The following is a 6000-nucleotide window of genomic DNA, read 5'->3' as shown; positions in this document are numbered from 1 at the left end:
TAAGAGAAAACTTGGCAGGAAGATTGTTCAGAATGAACCAGGGAAAGAAGATGCGATTAAACATAAACCTAGTAAGAGAAATGAGACTCGTAAGGATAAAGTGAAGAAATAAGACAAGCCAAGAAAATTCTTTTAAGATAAAATAAAAAGAAATGAAGAGCTTGGTGACGATGCTGTGTTGATATTCAAAAGTATCTAAGCCATGGGGTCATTAGTAAGACTCAGTTTGATGACTACGGTCTAGTCCATAATCACGTGCTGAATTACAACATTGTGAATGCAAACAATTATTAAACCAACAGATATAGTTTGATGTGACGGTTGTCAACGGTTGTCTTTATTCTATTAAGGTGACTATTTCGCTACTGGATTAGGTTCTTTCATAAAACCTGGGAAAATGGTGGCAGAGCCCTATGATTGAGGTTTCATTTTTATGGTGATGAAATAGATGTCCATTTTCTTGAAGAGGAGATGTCACGTGTTGAAGCTTACAACATTGTGAATGCAAACGATTGTTAAACCAACATATGGGTCTCCTATTAGAGCATTGATCCATGTTCCATTTTTTTGTCGATCAACTCTCTTTTTGTGTCAACCAACTCTCCTTATTAATAACAGTAGTTTGAAGTGACAGTTGTATTTATTCTGTTAGGATGATATAGTTAGTGCAGCCGTTCTTACAAAGAATGATACATTTATGAATTACTATGAATTTAGTCACCTCATTTACAATTCAGGAGTTTCCGCTATGAGATTAGTTTCTTTTAGAAAATCTAGGAAAATGGTGGCAGAGCTCTATGTTTGAGGTTTCATTTTTATGGTGATAAAATGGATGTCTATTTTCTGTAAGATAAGATGTCACGTGCTAACGCTTACAACATTGCAAATGCAAATAATTGTTAAACCAACAAATGGGTCTCCTATTAGAGCATTGATCCATGTTCCATTTTTTTTTGTCAATCAGCTCTCCTTATTATAGTAATTATAGTTTGATGTGACGTTTGTCTTTATTCTGTGAGGATGACATAATCAGTGCAGCCGTTCTTACATTTCTGAATTTTTATGAATTCAGTCACTTTTTTACAATTCAGGAGTTTCTGCTGCTGGATTAGGTTCTTTAAAAAAACTTGGGAAAAGGGGTGGCAGTTGCTTTGGAAGAGAATATGCTCTACCGAGCCTGCCATTTGGAAACCACAATGTCTCTGGACGAGAAAATAAGTCATATGTCATAATACATCATATGGCAGGTTTTTGATACAAGCGACTAAAGATTCATCGAATAAATGCACATGACAATTACCGATTCCTCCTTTCTTTACAGTTGATTTCTACGGTTCTAGATCATTTAACTAGAAGGTACCCGCCATTTACTATGGAAAAGCAAGGGAAGATAACATCAGACTTCTTTAAGAGAAAACTTGGCAAGAAGATTGTTCAGAGTGAACCAGAGAAAGAAGACGCGATTAAACATAAACCTCGTAAGAGAAAGGGGACTCGTAAGGATGAAGTGAAGAAATAGGACAAAATCAAGAAATTTTTTTCAAAATAAAATAAAAAGAAATGAAGAACCTGGTGAGGATGCTGTGTTGATATTCAAAAATATCTAAGCCATGGGGTCATTTGTAAGGCTTAGTTTGATGACTATGGTCTAGTCCATAGTCATGTGCTGAATTATAATATTGTGAATGCAAACAATTGTTAAACCAACAGATGTAGTTTGATATGATGATTGTCAACGGTTGTCTTTATTCTGTTAAGGTGACTATTCCGCTGCTGGATTGCGTTCTTTCAAAAAACCTGGGAAAATGGTGGCATAGCTCTATGTTTAAGGTTTCATTTTTATAGTAATGAAATAGATGTCCATTTTCTACAAGAGGAGATGTCACGTGCTGAAGCTTATAGCATTGTGAATGCAAACGATTGTTAAACCAACAGATGGGTCTCCTGTTAGAGCATTGATCCATGTTCCATTTTTTTTGTCAATTAGCTCTTTTTTTGTCAATCAACTCTCTTTATCAGTAACAGTTGTTTGATGTGACGGTTGTCTTTATTCTGTTAGGATGACATAGTCAATACAGCTGTTCTTACAAACAATGATATATTTTGAATTACTATGAATTCAATCACTTCCTTTACAGTTTAGGAGTTTCTACTGCTGGATTAGGTTCTTTCGGAAAATTTGGGAAAATGATGGCAGAGCTCTATGTTTGAGGTTTCATTTTTATGGTAATGAAATGGATATCATTTTTCTACAATAGGAGATGTCACGTGCTGATGCTTACAACATTGCAAATGCAAACAATTATTAAACTAACAGATGGGTCTCCTATTAGAGCATTGATCAATGTTCCTTTATTTTGTCAATCAACTCTCCTTATTATAGTAACTGTAGTTTGATGTGACGGTTGTCTTTATTCTGTCAGGATGACATAATCAGTGCGGCCGTTCTTACAAAGAATGATACATTTCTGAATTGCTATGAATTCAGTCTTCTCTTTTACAGTTCAGGAGACTCCGCTGCTAGATTAGGTTCTTTCAAAAAACCTGGGAAAAGGGTGGCAGTTGCTTCGGAAGAGAGTATGCTCTACCTAAGCTTGCCATTTGAAAACCACAATGTCTCTGGACGAGAAAACAGGTCATAGGTCATAATATTTCATATGGCAGGTTCTTGATATAAATGTTTAAAGATTCATCAAACAAATGCACATGATAATTACCGTTTCCTCCTTTCTTTACAATTGATTTATGCGGTTCTAGATCATTTAACTAGAGGTTACCCACCATTTACTATGAAAAGCAAGGGAAAATAACATCTGACTTCTTTAAAAGAAAACTTGGCAGGAAGATTGTTTAGAGTGAACCAAGGAAAGAAGATGCGATCAAACATAAACCCAGTAAGAGAAAGAGGACTTGTAGGGATAAAGTGAAGAAATAGGGCAAGCCAAGAAAATTCTTTCAAGATAAAATGAAAGGAAATGAAAAGCCTAGTGAGGATGCTATGTTAATATTCAAAAACTAAGCCATGGGTCATTAGGCTCAGTTTGATGACTATGGTCTAGTCCATAGTCACATGCTGAATTACAACATTGTTAATGCAAACAATAGTTAAACCAATAGATGTAGTTTGATGTGAACAGATGTAGTTTGATGTGATGATTGTTAACAGTTGTCTTTATTTTGTCAAGGTGACTATTCCGTTGCTGGATTAGGCGCTTTTTGAAAATGTAGGAAAATGGTGGCAAAGCTCTATGTTTGAAGTTTCATTTTTATGGTAATGAAATAGATGTCCATTTTTTGCAAAAGGAGATGTTATGTGCTAAAACTTACAACATTGTGAATGCAAACGATGGTTAAACCAACAGATGGGTCTCCTATTAGAGCATTGATCCATGTTCTATTTTTTTGTCAATCAATTCTCTTTTTCTATCAATCAACTCTCCTTATTATAGTAACTGTAGTTTGATGACAGTTGTCTTTATTATGTTAGGATGACATAGTCAGTGCAGTTGTTCTTACAAAGAATGATACATTTCTGAATTACTATGAATTCAGTCACCTCTTTTACAGTTCAGGAGTTTCCGCTACTGGATTAAATTCTTTCAAAGAACCTGGGAAAATGGTGACAGTTGCTTTGGAAGAGAATTTGCTCTACCCGAGCCCGCCATTTGGAAACCACAACGTCTCTGGACGAGAAAACATGCAATAAGTCATAATATGTTATATGGCAAGTTCTTGATACAAGCAGCTAAAGATTCATTGAATAAATGCACATGACAATTACCGTTTCCTCATTTCTTTACAATTGATTTCTGTGGTTCTAGATCATTTAACTAGAGGTTACCCACCATTTACTATGAAAAAGTAATGGAAGATAACAAGCTGGCTTCTTTTAAAGAAAACTTGGCAGGAAGATTGTTCATAGTGAACCAAGGAAAGAATATGCGATTAAACATAAACCTAGTAAGAGAAAGGGGATTCGTAAGGATAAAGTGAAGAAATAAGACAAGCTAACAAAAAAATTTTAAGATAAAATGAGAAGAAATGAAGAGCCTGGTGAGGATGATGTGTTGATATTCAAAAACTATCTAAGCCATTGGGTCATTGATAAGGCTTAGTTTGATGAGTACAGTCTAGTCCATAGTTACGTGCTGAATTACAACATTGTGAATGCAAACAATTGTTAAACCAATGGATGTAGTTTGATGTGATGGTTGTCAATGGGTGTCTTTATTCTATCAATGTGACTATTCCGTTGCTGGATTAGATTCTTTCAGAAAACCTGGGAAAATGGTGGTAGAGCTCTATATTTGAGGTTTCATTTTGGGGTTGTGAAATAGATGTCCATTTTCTGCAAAATTAGATGTCACGTGCTGAAGCTTACAACATTGTGAATCCAAACGATTATTAAACCAACAAATTGGTCTCCTATTAGAGTATTGATCCATGTTCCATTTTTTTGTCAATCAACTCTCCTTATTAGTAACAATAGTTTAATGTGACGGTTGTCTTTATTCTATTGAGATGACATAGTCAATGCAGTTGTTCTTACAAAGAATGATACATTTCTGAATTACTATGAATTTAGTCACCTCCTTTACAGTTAAGGAGTTTTTGCTACTGGATTAGGTTCTTTCAGAAAACCTGGGAAAATGATGGCAGTTGCTTTGGAAGAGAATATGCTCTACTCGAGCCCGCCATTTGGAAACCACAACGTCTCTGGACGAGAAAACCGGTCGTAGGTCATAATATGTCATATGACAGGTTCTTAATACAAGTGCCTAAAGATTTATCAAACAAATGCACATGACAATTACCGTTTTTTCCTTTCTTTACAGTTGATTTATGCAGTTCTAGATCATTTAACAAGAGGTTACCCACCATTTACTATGAAAAAGCAAGGAAAGATAACATTTGACTTCTTTAGATTTCATCTTAAGGACTCTTCCTTCATTCTATGCGTCCTTCCTTCTCAATGCCCGAGCCCACTCCTGGAGACCCATCTTAAACCTAAACACCTTGTCTTATTATGCCATGTTCCCGATCAACAGCATCAATAACTGCAACTGCCTAACAAGCGAACACTACCTATATATCATGTCCCACCTTTGTCTCTTCCATTCTCTATCTCCTATTTATGTATTTTTTGAAGAAAAAAAAGAAAGAAAGCGAGTCAGCCGATACAATTAAACATAAACCTAGTAAGAGAAAGGGGACTCGTAAGGATAAAGTGAAAAAATATGACAAGCCAAGAAAATTCTTTCAAGATTAAATGAAAAGAAATGAAGAGCTTGGTGAGGATGCTGTGTTGATATTTAAAAATATCTAATCCATGGGGTCATTGATAAGGCTCAATTTGATGACTACGGTCTAGTCCATAGTCATGTGCTGAATTACAACATTGTGAATGCAAACAATTGTTAAACCAATAGATGTAATTTGATGTGAACAGATGTAGTTTGATGTGATGGTTGTCAACGGTTGTTTTTATTCAGTCAAGGTGACTATTCCGTTGTTGGATTAGGTTTTTTTAGAAAACTTCTATCAAGGTGACTATTCCGCTGTTGGATTAGGTTCTCTTAGAAAACTTGGGAAAATGGTGGCAGAGCTCTATGTTTGAGATTTCATTTTTATGGTGATGAAATAAATGTCCATTTTCTGCAAGAGGAGATGTCACGTGCTGAAGCTTACAACATTGTGGCTGCAAACGATTGTTAAACCAACAGATGGGTCTCCTATTAGAGCATTGATCCATATTCCATTTTTTTGTCAATCAACTCTCCTTAGTAATAGTAGTTTGATGTGACGGTTGTCTTTATTTTATTGGGATAACATAGTTAGTGCAGCTGTTCTTACAAAGAATGATACATTTCTGAATTATTATGAATTCAGTCACCTCCTTTACAATTCAGGAGTTTCCGTTACTAGATTAGGTTCTTTCAGAAAAATTTAGGAAAATGGTGGCAGAGCTCTATGTTTGAGGTTTCATTTTTATGGTGATGA

Source organism: Eucalyptus grandis, chromosome 6 (assembly GCF_016545825.1).
Source record: "Eucalyptus grandis isolate ANBG69807.140 chromosome 6, ASM1654582v1, whole genome shotgun sequence".
In the NCBI taxonomy this organism is placed as follows: Eukaryota; Viridiplantae; Streptophyta; class Magnoliopsida; order Myrtales; family Myrtaceae; genus Eucalyptus; species Eucalyptus grandis.
The sequence above is the reverse complement of the archived record's forward strand: the minus strand, read 5'-3'. Positions refer to the sequence as shown.